The sequence below is a fragment of the Drosophila tropicalis genome, unplaced genomic scaffold (genome assembly GCF_018151085.1).
Source record: "Drosophila tropicalis isolate 14030-0801.00 unplaced genomic scaffold, ASM1815108v1 contig_258, whole genome shotgun sequence".
Taxonomy (NCBI): Eukaryota; Metazoa; Arthropoda; class Insecta; order Diptera; family Drosophilidae; genus Drosophila; species Drosophila tropicalis.
The window spans coordinates 2,234,528-2,249,234 of NW_027172710.1; the positions used below are offsets into that span (position 1 = coordinate 2,234,528).

General features: G+C 37.4%; 1 protein-coding gene and 1 non-coding gene across 2 annotated transcripts in view; one reads left to right on the forward strand and one right to left on the reverse strand.

The window, feature by feature from the left end:
• Positions 1-14,707, forward strand: part of CtsL4 (Cathepsin L4) — a 311,687-nt gene that overhangs the window by 79,607 nt on the left and 217,373 nt on the right. The gene's annotated exons all lie outside the window — the stretch shown is intronic.
• LOC137572203 (U6 spliceosomal RNA) lies at positions 757-871 on the reverse strand. Its single transcript, XR_011031580.1, has one exon. It is a non-coding gene; the product is annotated as a U6 spliceosomal RNA (small nuclear RNA).

A 14,707-nucleotide genomic window follows, 5' to 3' on the forward strand; every position in this document is an offset into this window, starting at 1 on the left:
CCGAAAGCAAGAAATCCGACAGCAGCAGCAACAGCGAAAATCCGAAACAGATTGCTTTGATAGTAACAGCCAACTTATACATTTTAATACTGTTCCGACTAGCCAATTCCGGAAGTCGACGAAAGCAGCAGTCGGAAAAATAGTCGCAGCAGAACTGATTTTTGGCCTACTTCGATTTTACATACACATGAAAGTACACATACTCAATACTCTTTTCTCTTTATTGTATTGTGTATTTTAAATACCCATTAAAATTTTAATAAACAAAAAGTAATTTTAATAAACAAAGAGATATACAAATTTTTTTTTTAATAATAATTATTTATTTCATACATACAAAAATAGTATCATAAAGAAACTGATGTAGCTGCTGTTGTTGGAGCTGTTGTTGCCAATGCATAAACTGATTCTGCTGTTCTTGAAGTAGAGCCTGAACTTGGGAAAAGTTTTGTTGTTGGTTATGCAGGTCAGGTTGCTGATGTTTGTTGTATCCTGTGTAGTATACACGTTGGTGTGCAGGTCCATCTTTGCTTGTGCTTGCATTTAAATTGCGTTTTGTGTTAAGCCTAAATGGAGGGGCAGAAATCATTTAGGTACCTCATGAAGCTTGACCCAGCCTCTTTGAGTTATTCTTTTTTTTTTTTTTGAGGATCCGGTTGATCTGCGAAGAAATTCCTGGTACCACTGGCAACGTTTGTAGTTGGCCATATGGCCTCCAGAGCAATGGTAGCAGGTTGGTTGTGCATCAGCATACACAAAAATGTGGAACGCTTCACAACTTTGCGTGTCATTATTGCGCAGGGGCCACGCTAAGATTAGAATGATTCTCTGTATTGTTCCAATTTAGGTATATGTTCTGCCAAAGCAAAACCAGAAATAAAAATGATTAAAAAAAAAAAAATAATTTAAGAATTTAAATGAAGAAATTAAAAATAAACATAAAAAATTAAATAAAGGGAACTGAAAAATGGAATCAGTCACGGTCGTCGTCCTCAAACAAGGGCATGGTCTCTATTGCTGCATCTAGATAGTTTGGGTTGAGTTTGACCAGCAAAATATTTTCAAGCATGTCCTCGCTAAGTCTGTTTTGATAGTCGGTAAGCACAAGCCTCAACATCGAAAATGCTCTTTCAATTGTCACCTGTTATAAAAATTAAATATGAAACTTTGATCTTAACACACAATATGTGTATATCTTGGGAACTGCTTATTTACCTGAGTTGGTGGAACTGCAAAGCATACGTTACTCATTGTGCTTAACTTTTTATCGGTAAGGTATTTTGCTCGCCAAAAAGATAGAACATTTGTGTCATTTCTTTGGTACTGAAGTTTCAGTTTATCAATTGTCTCCAGCCGTTTGAGATGTCTGCAAATGTAAATGAAGCAAGTAAGTCGACTCGTCGACTCGGGTATACCATACACCAGGTGAAACAAATTTTTTTAAATTTCGAAAACCAAATGTACATATGTATGTCTATTAAATTGTTTTTACATGTTTCGTAGTATGTGCTATCTCGCTCACTCTACGAACACACGAGCACTCTAGCGCCGCTACTAGCCAACGGCCAATTCTGGCCTTGTGGACCGCGTAGTAAAATACGTTCATACGCATATTTTGCATGTTTCTAGTCCGATTTCAATAAAATTTGGTAGTTTTGTAGAAATAGATAAGATTAATTAGTCTGCCGAATTTGAATGCGATAGTCAAAAAACTACAGGAGAAAATCGGTTTTTTCTTAATTATGAAGGCGGAAGTGGGCGTGGCAAAATATGAAAATATATATACTCTGCGCGAATACTAAGCCAGTATACATACTAAATTTGGTGACTTTAGCTTTGTTTGTTTTTGATAAAATCAGTTTTGTTTGATTTGCGGGGGCGGAAGTGGGCGTGGCAAAATTTTTAAATAGCCAGTTTCTGCGCGTCTATTAAACTAGTCTGCACACCAAATTTGATGTCGGTAGCTGTCATAGTTTTTAAGAAAATCAGTTTTATGTAAATTCCGGGGGCGGAAGGGGGCGTGGCAAAAAGTTTAAACAATTAGTTTCTGCGCGCCAACTAAACGAGTATATAAACCAAATTTGATGTCTCTAGCTGTTATACTTTTTAAGAAAAACAGTTTTATGTGATTCCTGGGGGCGTAAGGGGGCGTGGCCGAAATTCCAATTAACTCTGAACATGTGCATACTACACGAGTATACATACCAAATTTGGTGGCTCTAGCTCTTATAGTCTCCGAGATCTGCGTGTTCATACGGACGGACGGACGGACGGACGGACGGACAGACGGACATGGCTAGATCGACTCGGCTATTCATCCTGATCAAGAATATATATACTTTATAGGGTCGGAGAAGCTTCCTTCTGCCTGTTACATACATTTTGGCGACTTTAATATACCATTTCACCCTATGGGTGTATGGTATAAAAAGAATTACAATTTTGTGCATTTCATATAACAGCTGTACACTTACATGGCTTATTAGACTTTCCTACAAAGCTGTTCTTGAAGTCAATTATTTCTAAATCAGTTGCTAAAGTTTTTTTTATTTTCAGAAAAAACAATAAATAAATTATTACAAAATAAAAAAAATTTTTTCTTTTGGCAAAACCCGGGGTCGAACTTGCATTTAATTTTGTTGACAAAATACTTTGTTTTCCTTTCAGACCTCTGTACTATTTCATAAACATAATTGTGTAGCTCAAGAGCCCATCTCGCAAACCTTGGATTCAATTCAATTCGATTGGGAGTGATAGTCAGCGAATTAAAATCTGTTAGTACCTTAAAATATCTCACCTCACTCTCTGAACCTGCGTACTGCATATACTATTGCTAAGGTCCCTAAAAAGAAACTGTGGTACCCTGATTATGAGTAAGTCGACTGGCCGACTTGGGTATACCATACACCAGGTGAAACAAATATTTCAAATTTCGAAAACCAAATGTATGTCTATTAAATTGTCTATTCAATTGTTTTTAAATGCTTCATACTATGTGCTATCTCGCTCACTCTATAAACACACGAGCACTCTAGCGCCACCACTAGCCAACGGCCATTTCTGGCTTTGTGGACTGCGTAGTAAAAGACGTTCATACGCATATTTTGCATGTTTCTAGTCCGATTTCAATAAAATTTGGTAGTTTGGAAGAAATAGTTAAGATTAATTAGTCTGTTGAATTTAATTGTGATAGTCAAAAACCTACAGGAGGAAATCGTTTTTTTTAAATTATGAAGGCGGAAGTGGGCGTGGCAAAATATGAAAAGATGTATACTCTGCGCGCATACTAAGCCAGTGTGCATACTAAATTTGGTGACTTTAGCGTTGTTCCTTTTTGGTAAAATCAGTTTTTTTTAATTTGCGGGGGCGGAAATGGGCGTGGCAAAATTTTAAAATAGCCAATATCTGCGCGTCTATTTAGCTGTCTTAAATTCTAATAGAAAATCGTTAGATCTTATTTTTGTATTGGATTCTTCTTATGTGTTCTTCCAGAAGACAAATTTCATCCTACATTAAATTTAAAAATTGATTTGCCCTTGCTTTCACCATTACTTGGTTCAACTGAGTTACCTCTAACTAGGTGCTTTCGTAAGACTGACTTTGCCAGCCTTAATGAAAACATTACTACTACCGATTGGTCAATTGTAGAGATATGAACTCAGCTGTTCGTTTTTTCTATGATACTCTGAATTCACTCTTTGATATTTGTGTGCCTCTTGGTAGGCTGGAGCGGCTTAACAAACCTGGTTCTCTCGTGAATTATGCAATTTGAAAAATGTGCAGACACGACATAATAAGAAGTTTCAAAAAACACGTCGTTCATCAGATTATGCTCTGTATACAGTCGCTCGTTCAAAATTCATGATGCTTAATACACAATACTATAAGAACTATCTTCAGCGGTGTAAGCTTCAGTTTTCTGCTGACCCTAAACAATTCTAAAATTTTGTTAATTCTAAACGTAAGACCTCTGTGCACCCATCTTTTTTGTCTTTTCAAAATAAAAAAGCGAGCACTGATCAGGCAATTGCCGATATGTTTGCGAATTTTTTCAAAACAACTTATTCCTCAACGGAATATCGAGCAAGTCCGTATCCTTATCATTTAGAAAAAGCTAATTGCATTTTCAATCCAGTGATTGATGAAAGTTCTCTTCTTAGCGAACTTAAACTAGTTAAACCTAATTATTCTCCGGGGCCAGATGGTCTTCCTGGATGTGTACTCAGGTTCTGTGCAAACGCATTATGTAAACCCATTTTAAAATTGTTTCTATTGTCTGTCGAATCTTCCTCTTTTCCACCTATTTGGAAGGAGTCGGATATCATTCCTCTGCATAAAAATGGCAAAAAGTCCGAAGCCTCTAACTCTAGGGGTATCTCAAAATTGTCCGCTATTCCGAAAGCTTTTGAGAAAATTATAACTTCTCAATTGCAACATTTTTGCAGCTCTATTATTTCGCCATCCCAACATGGGTTTGTGAAACGTAGATCTACAACCACTAACCTTTTAGAATTTACATCAATAAATATCAAGGGGTTCAAAAATGGTAAACAAACTGATGTAATATATATTGACTTTAGCAAATCCTTTGATTCTGTTAATCATACCCTATTACTTTCTAAGCTGAGCGACATTGGGTTTCCACCCCTTTTCCTTTCTTGGGTTAGAGAATATTTAACAAATAGAAAACAGAAGGTACTTTTTAAGTCTTCTTTTTCCGCTTCCATTCCTGTGACTTCTGGTGTACCTCAAGGTAGTCATCTTGGCCCTCTGCTCTTCACACTATTTATTAACGATCTTCCATCAGTCATTGTTCATTCGCGTGTGCTTATGTATGCTGACGATGTCAAACTTTGTCTTACTCATAAAGATACAGATTCATTTAGTCGGCTACAAGCTGATCTTAAAAACGTTCAATCCTGGTGCCAATTTAATCTACTAAATCTTAACACTACCAAATGTAAGGTAAGTAAGTCTCCTCAACTGGTCACTTATTTTCTAAACAATAGCCCTTTAGAACGTCTAAATAATATGAATGATTTGGGCGTACTTATGGACCATAAGTTAAATTTTAATACCCACGGTCGCAAAGGCCATGAGTGTCCTGGGTTTCATTTAAAGATGGTCAAAAGAATTTGATGACCCCTATACAACTAAAGTTTTTACTTTGCTTGTCCGTCCTATTTTAGAGTATGGATCTTGCATTTGGTCACCTCAATATGAGTCGCACCAGATTAGACTTGAATCCGTTCAAAAGCAGTTCTTGCTATTTGCTCTTCGTGGCTTAAGCTGGGATCGCAATGTCAATTTGCCTTCGTATTCTAGTAGACTTCTCTTGATTAACCTTCCGTCCCTAACTAACCGTAGAATTATGCTTGGTGTCATTTTTATGCACAAGCTCCTAATTGGTGATATCGACTCGCCTGAGTTATTAGCTCAGGTGAATCTGTCGGTACCATGTAGACGGAGTAGACATCCTTTGATACCTTTATCCCTTAGTCGTTGTTCTTCTAACTATGCTATGCATGAACCTTTTAGGGTCCTCTGCTCTGATTTCAACCTTCTATTCCCAGTAATCGGCTCTGAGTTTTCTATTAATATGCTTAAAACATCTATCGTATCCCATTTAGTTAATAGATAGCTATAGTAGTATTTGTTTGTCTGTTTATTCTATTGTGTATTTGTCCACGCGATTCGTGCCGTGCGTTATACGGCTGCACCTCTCGGTCGGTCGGGTGGGAGGTGGGCAGTTATCTGCTTGGGCTCGCGCGTAACAGGGTATGTCCTGGTGTCGTAGGGGCCACTTGAACGTACTGCGCATAGTATCGTCAACGTCCGCTAATTTAAATTCCAAGGGCGAACTAACTAAACCAGTATATAAACCAAATTTGATGTCTCTAGCTGTTATACTTTTTAAGAAAAACAGTTTTATGTGATTCCTGGGGGCCTCAGGGGGCGTAAAAAAAAATTCAAATTTACTCTGTACATTTACATACTACACGAGTTTACATACCAAACTTGGTGGCTCTAGCTCTTATAGCCTCCGAGATCTGCGTGTCCATACAGGCGGACGGACGGACGGGCAGACGGACATGGCTAGATCGACTCGGCTGTTGATCCTGATCAAGAATATATATACTTTATAGAGGAGAAAGAGAAACTTCCTTATGCCTGTTACATACATTTTGGCGACTTTAATATACCATATATAATATATATGGTATAAAAACAGGGTGCAGTTTTTTGACTTCATTCTTTTGCAACAACATTGCCCCAAAGTTTAACGCGCTCGTATAACAATGCAGCTCCACCTCGTTCTTGTGGTTATACATTGCCAAAACTGGCGCTTTTGCTAACTTATATTTGATCAACGAAAAACAATCTAGCTCTTCTTTTCCATCTCCAGTGTTTGAACACCCTATCTTTGTTCCATAGGTCATAGAGTGGTTCCGCAATTAACGAAACGTTTCTAATGAAACGACGATAAGATAAAAAGCCAAACATTGATAGCGTCTTGATACACTAGTACTTTACTATCTCTTATCTTATCTATAAAAATTTTGTTAACAAATCTTTGAAACACTGAATATTTTTTAGACGTCCGGATATTTAACTGAATTTTTCTCCATTATTACGTTAATATAGTCATTTTTAAGATCCAGTTTTGAAAAAAAGTTTGTCTCCAAGCTTGTCTAACAAATCTTATATCACAGGTATAGTGTAGTCTTTAATCAAAACTTTGTTTAATCTTCTGGAGTCAATGCACAACCTTATCTCGTCAGCTTTTTAAGGCACTAACACAATGGTTGAAGCATACTCCGACTCAATAGTGGGAACGATCTTTTTCTCGAAAAAGCCGTCTAATATTGAGATTCCCTTTCTCAAAATATGAGAATCTTCTAGGTGCACAACTGAAAAATTTTGACCCCCCAAATTAACCGCGCAAACATTTTCCGGACCTTAAAATCTTTAAAATCTTCACCTATTTTGCAATCAACTCCAGTGTGAAAAGACTCGATATTTATAAATTCATATTCTATTTTGTTGAAAGACTGTACATTAGCAATTTCTTTTCTATCTTCGGATTTTCTATCAGATCTAATTCTTTAATAGCGGACGTTGACGATACTATGCGCAGTACGTTCAAGTGGCCCCTGCGATCCCACCTTAAGCAACGAAGTGCAAATATCAAGAACTGCTTTTGAACGGATTCAAGGTGACCAAATGCGAGACCCATACTCTAAAATAGGACGGACAAGCAAAGTAAAAACTTTAGTTGTATAGGGGTCATCAAATTCTTTTGACCATCTTTTAATGAAACCCAGGACACTCATGGCCTTTGCGACCGTGGTGGAAATATGGGTGTTAAAATTAAACTTATGGTCCATAAGTACGCCTAAATCATTCATATTATTTAGACGTTCTAGAGGGCTGTTGTTTAGAAAATAAGTGACCAGTTGAGGAGAGTTACGGAAAAAAAGTCATTACCTTACATTTGGTAGTGTTAAGATTTAGTAGATTAAATTGGCACCAGGATTGACACCAGGCACCAGGATAAGACAAAGTTTGACATCGTCAGCATACATAAGCACACGGGAATGAACAATGACTGATGGAAGATCGTTAATAAATAGTGTGAAGAGCAGAGGGCCAAGATGACTACCTTGAGGTACACCAGAAGTCACAGGAATGGAAGCGGAAAAAGAAGACTTAAAAAGTACCTTCTGTTTTCTATTTGTTAAATATTCTCTAACCCAAGAAAGGAAAAGGGGTGGAAACCCAATGTCGCTCAGCTTAGAAAGTAATAGGGTATGATTAACGGAATCAAAGGATTTGCTAAAGTCAGTATATATTACATCAGTTTGTTTACCATTTTTGAACCCCTTGATAATTATTGATGTAAATTCTAAAAGGTTAGTGGTTGTAGATCTACGTTTCACAAACCCATGTTGGGATGGCGAAATAATAGAGCTGCAAAAATGTTGCAATTGAGAAGTTATAATTTTCTCAAAAGCTTTCGGAATAGCGGACAATTTTGAGATACCCCTGTAGTTAGAGGCTTCGGACTTTTTGCCATTTTTATGCAGAGGAATGATATACGACTCTTTCCAAATAGATGGAAAAGAGGAAGATTCAAAAGACAATAGAAACAATTTTAAAATGGGTTTACATAATGCGTTTGCACAGAACCTGAGTACACATCCAGGAAGACCATCTGGCCCCGGAGAATAATTAGGTTTAACTAGTTTAAGTTCGCTAAGAAGAGAACTTTCATCAATCACTGGATTGAAAATGCAATTAGCTTTTTCTAAATGATAAGGATACGGACTTGCTCGATATTCCGTTGAGAAATAGGTTGGTTTGAAAAAATTAGCAAGCATTTCAGCAATTGCCTGATCAGTGCTCGCTTTTTTTATTTTGAAAAGACAAAAAAGATGGGTGCACAGAGGTCTTACGTTTAGAATTAACAAAATTATAGAATTGTTTAGGGTCAGAAGAAAACTGAAGCTTACACCGCTGAAGATAGTTCTTATAGTATTGTGTATTAAGCATCATGAATTTTGAACGAGCGACTGTATACAGAGCATAATCTGATGAACGACGTGTTTTTTGAAACTTCTTATTATGTCGTGTCTGCACATTTTTCAAATTGCATAATTCACGAGAGAACCAGGTTTGTTAAGCCGCTCCAGCCTACCAAGAGGCACACAAATATCAAAGAGTGAATTCAGAGTATCATAGAAAAAACGAACAGCTGAGTTCATATCTCTACAATTGACCAATCGGTAGTAGTAATGTTTTCATTAAGGCTGGCAAAGTCAGTCTTACGAAAGCACCTAGTTAGAGGTAACTCAGTTGAACCAAGTAATGGTGAAAGCAAGGGCAGATCAATTTTTAAATTTAATGTAGTATGAAATTTGTCTTCGGGAAGAACAAATGGTTCAATCCTAGAAACATTACAATAAGAAGAATCCAATACAAAAATAAGATCTAACGATTTTCCATTAGAATTTAAGACAGAATTGACTTGGGATAAAGATAATCCTAGAAGGCCATCAAAAAAGTCATGTGACCAAGAGGGTAGCAACATGGTACATTCATCGGTTGGTAACCATGCTAAAGCGGGTAAATTAAAATCACCTACAACTATGAGCATGTCTTGACTGGAAACTAAAGAGGAGACAAACTGAATCGCCTCTAAATAATTTAAATATACCACCATGTCTGATAATGGTGGAATAAAGGAACAAGTAATAAAAGCATTAAAAAATTTAAAATTTACTTTAACACCGACAAACTCAATATCCTGGGTATTAGAATATTGAATTATTTCAGATGATAAATCAGCATCAACAGCTATCAGAACGCCACCGCCAATGCGAGAAATCCGGTCGCATCAGCAATATTAGATTTTAGCTACGTCTCTGTAAAAGCTAGAATGTTATGTTCAAAAGAAAGACTATCTACATAGAGATTAGGAAGTTTTGATTTCAGTCCTCTTACGTTCTGGAAACTCAGGCTACAGGAGTTTCGTCCCGTAGTTTTTTGACACATCAGCGGTTGCTGATGTATCAGCATATATATTCCTTAACTATGTTCCTTGACTATGTTTCGGTCAAAAATCTTCTCGACATATAATGTCGAAGATATTGGCAGAAACATTAATTTTAAAGGACGAAATGTCCCGAGAATGCGAAAATTTAAACTTTTCCACCGCAATATTTGAGACGTCAACTTTCTTCCGATTATAAGCTATTACATCATCAGATGTGGCAACAGGGTCTAGCCTAGAAACAAATATATGTTTCTTTGGTGGTATGCCAACGAGAGGCCGCGGTCCCGAGGCGTCAGCCGCAGCAGCAACTTTGGACAAGTCACCCACTGCAGCAGCCAACTTGTTTACGGGGCCCTTGATACTTTTAGAACTATCGGCAATATCCATTGGAATGGGTAATTGCCCGGACAAATCGGACACTACAATAAGCATCGTTTTTAAAAGAACATTCCCAGGTGATACCGGTAATTCCTTACTATTCGCATTCGCAAATGGACACTTAAACGATATAAATTGCTGTACATTGGGAGTGCACGGTGGATGAGACCGGTCGGGAACGATAAGAGACGCTGGAGGATCAACAGATAAATAAACACCCCAAGGACTGGTTCTTTTACGTTTCGGAGACTCACTCAGCGATAAGCGATAAGCTTCTGAACTGAGTCTCCACCGCAGTAAACTTGCCTTGGCGTATGTTAAAATCTGCCCTCAAAGTGTCCAAACTATCTCTAGTATGACTGGATCCCATTCTCGACCTCCCGGCAAGCATCACATCCATATTTTAAGCCACCACCTTTAGCAATAGACTCCTTGATTCTGCCTGTGTAACCTGCACACTAAACATGAACCGCTTTGTCACACAGCCAACAAAGAATATAATCATGGGAGTCAACCGCGTTAGTGGCAACTATTCAATTATTTTTTTAACAGACAACCATCAGTCATTGTTCATTCGCGTGTGCTTATGTATGCTGACGATGTCAAACTTTGTCTTACTCATAAAGATACAGATTCATTTAGTCGGCTACAAGCTGATCTTAAAAACGTTCAATCCTGGTGCCAATTTAATCTACTAAATCTTAACACTACCAAATGTAAGGTAAGTAAGTCTCCTCAACTGGTCACTTATTTTCTAAACAATAGCCCTTTAGAACGTCTAAATAATATGAATGATTTGGGCGTACTTATGGACCATAAGTTAAATTTTAATACCCACGGTCGCAAAGGCCATGAGTGTCCTGGGTTTCATTTAAAGATGGTCAAAAGAATTTGATGACCCCTATACAACTAAAGTTTTTACTTTGCTTGTCCGTCCTATTTTAGAGTATGGATCTTGCATTTGGTCACCTCAATATGAGTCGCACCAGATTAGACTTGAATCCGTTCAAAAGCAGTTCTTGCTATTTGCTCTTCGTGGCTTAAGCTGGGATCGCAATGTCAATTTGCCTTCGTATTCTAGTAGACTTCTCTTGATTAACCTTCCGTCCCTAACTAACCGTAGAATTATGCTTGGTGTCATTTTTATGCACAAGCTCCTAATTGGTGATATCGACTCGCCTGAGTTATTAGCTCAGGTGAATCTGTCGGTACCATGTAGACGGAGTAGACATCCTTTGATACCTTTATCCCTTAGTCGTTGTTCTTCTAACTATGCTATGCATGAACCTTTTAGGGTCCTCTGCTTTCGGAATAGCGGACAATTTTGAGATACCCCTGTAGTTAGAGGCTTCGGACTTTTTGCCATTTTTATGCAGAGGAATGATATACGACTCTTTCCAAATAGATGGAAAAGAGGAAGATTCAAAAGACAATAGAAACAATTTTAAAATGGGTTTACATAATGCGTTTGCACAGAACCTGAGTACACATCCAGGAAGACCATCTGGCCCCGGAGAATAATTAGGTTTAACTAGTTTAAGTTCGCTAAGAAGAGAACTTTCATCAATCACTGGATTGAAAATGCAATTAGCTTTTTCTAAATGATAAGGATACGGACTTGCTCGATATTCCGTTGAGAAATAGGTTGGTTTGAAAAAATTAGCAAGCATTTCAGCAATTGCCTGATCAGTGCTCGCTTTTTTATTTTGAAAAGACAAAAAAGATGGGTGCACAGAGGTCTTACGTTTAGAATTAACAAAATTATAGAATTGTTTAGGGTCAGAAGAAAACTGAAGCTTACACCGCTGAAGATAGTTCTTATAGTATTGTGTATTAAGCATCATGAATTTTGAACGAGCGACTGTATACAGAGCATAATCTGATGAACGACGTGTTTTTTGAAACTTCTTATTATGTCGTGTCTGCACATTTTTCAAATTGCATAATTCACGAGAGAACCAGGTTTGTTAAGCCGCTCCAGCCTACCAAGAGGCACACAAATATCAAAGAGTGAATTCAGAGTATCATAGAAAAAACGAACAGCTGAGTTCATATCTCTACAATTGACCAATCGGTAGTAGTAATGTTTTCATTAAGGCTGGCAAAGTCAGTCTTACGAAAGCACCTAGTTAGAGGTAACTCAGTTGAACCAAGTAATGGTGAAAGCAAGGGCAGATCAATTTTTAAATTTAATGTAGTATGAAATTTGTCTTCGGGAAGAACAAATGGTTCAATCCTAGAAACATTACAATAAGAAGAATCCAATACAAAAATAAGATCTAACGATTTTCCATTAGAATTTAAGACAGAATTGACTTGGGATAAAGATAATCCTAGAAGGCCATCAAAAAAGTCATGTGACCAAGAGGGTAGCAACATGGTACATTCATCGGTTGGTAACCATGCTAAAGCGGGTAAATTAAAATCACCTACAACTATGAGCATGTCTTGACTGGAAACTAAAGAGGAGACAAACTGAATCGCCTCTAAATAATTTAAATATACCACCATGTCTGATAATGGTGGAATAAAGGAACAAGTAATAAAAGCATTAAAAAATTTAAAATTTACTTTAACACCGACAAACTCAATATCCTGGGTATTAGAATATTGAATTATTTCAGATGATAAATCAGCATCAACAGCTATCAGAACGCCACCGCCAATGCGAGAAATCCGGTCGCATCAGCAATATTAGATTTTAGCTACGTCTCTGTAAAAGCTAGAATGTTATGTTCAAAAGAAAGACTATCTACATAGAGATTAGGAAGTTTTGATTTCAGTCCTCTTACGTTCTGGAAACTCAGGCTACAGGAGTTTCGTCCCGTAGTTTTTTGACACATCAGCGGTTGCTGATGTATCAGCATATATATTCCTTAACTATGTTCCTTGACTATGTTTCGGTCAAAAATCTTCTCGACATATAATGTCGAAGATATTGGCAGAAACATTAATTTTAAAGGACGAAATGTCCCGAGAATGCGAAAATTTAAACTTTTCCACCGCAATATTTGAGACGTCAACTTTCTTCCGATTATAAGCTATTACATCATCAGATGTGGCAACAGGGTCTAGCCTAGAAACAAATATATGTTTCTTTGGTGGTATGCCAACGAGAGGCCGCGGTCCCGAGGCGTCAGCCGCAGCAGCAACTTTGGACAAGTCACCCACTGCAGCAGCCAACTTGTTTACGGGGCCCTTGATACTTTTAGAACTATCGGCAATATCCATTGGAATGGGTAATTGCCCGGACAAATCGGACACTACAATAAGCATCGTTTTTAAAAGAACATTCCCAGGTGATACCGGTAATTCCTTACTATTCGCATTCGCAAATGGACACTTAAACGATATAAATTGCTGTACATTGGGAGTGCACGGTGGATGAGACCGGTCGGGAACGATAAGAGACGCTGGAGGATCAACAGATAAATAAACACCCCAAGGACTGGTTCTTTTACGTTTCGGAGACTCACTCAGCGATAAGCGATAAGCTTCTGAACTGAGTCTCCACCGCAGTAAACTTGCCTTGGCGTTTGTTAAAATCTGCCCTCAAAGTGTCCAAACTATCTCTAGTATGACTGGATCCCATTCTCGACCTCCCGGCAAGCATCACATCCATATTTTAAGCCACCACCTTTAGCAATAGACTCCTTGATTCTGCCTGTGTAACCTGCACACTAAACATGAACCGCTTTGTCACACAGCCAACAAAGAATATAATCATGGGAGTCAACCGCCTTAGTGGCAACTATTCAATTATTTTTTTAACAGACAACCATTTTATTAAAAAGTTTACTTTAATTAAAAAAGGAATAAAGAAAATTTTAAAGGTAGCAAAATATGTGTATAGGAATATACTGACCAGTTCTGATATAAGGGTTATAGATTAAGTGTACAGATTAAGCCTTCACAACAGAAGAGTAAAAAATTCACAAGAATATACTAATAACAAAACATAAAAACAAAAACACGTATCACTGAGTCGCAAAAATAGGAGACAGCGAGAAAGCGCGTACAATTGAACACATGCACCAACAATTTGTACGCAAGAGAGCGATAGTTCGTTACAACGGTAAAATTTAAGACAAAACAAAAGAAATTTAAGACAAAAGCAAAAGGGACAACAACACCGCTAATGCAAGTTTTGTTGTAAAATTAAATTTAAATATGTTGGAATTGTTTGATTTAAGTGCACAAAAACTATTGAAAGCAATCGCGAAATGAAAACTTTAGTTATGCAGAAAGTGCTTTTATAAGTAATACCAAATTATTTTATCGCGAAAAAAATAAGATTTGATAAGCGCAAAAGAAACACGTCTGTCCTTTGCAACGAGTGAAATGACTGGGACTAACTCTAACTTTCATTGACTAACTCAATAACACCCTCATTTTCTATTTTATTAACAATCCTGCCATTACTTTCCTTAACCATTTCCCTATCATTTTCCTTAACTATTTCGTTTTCATTTTCCTTATCTATTTCGCTGACAATTTCCTCTTCCTCACCTTCGGGGGTACATTCCTTCGTGACTATTCTATTCTGATCATTCTCTTCATATTCTTGCAAAATGGATATATTATTTTATGGTCAGAAGTGTGCAACGCATAGAATGAAGCATCTCCGACAATATAAAGTATATTGTAATTGTATCAAATAGCCATATCCGTCCGTAGGGCCGTCTGAACGCGATCTCATCTTAAACCGTAAGAGCTTACTTCGCATGTTGGCTTCTATACATTGCACAGTTTGTATATCCCGGATTCAGCTCG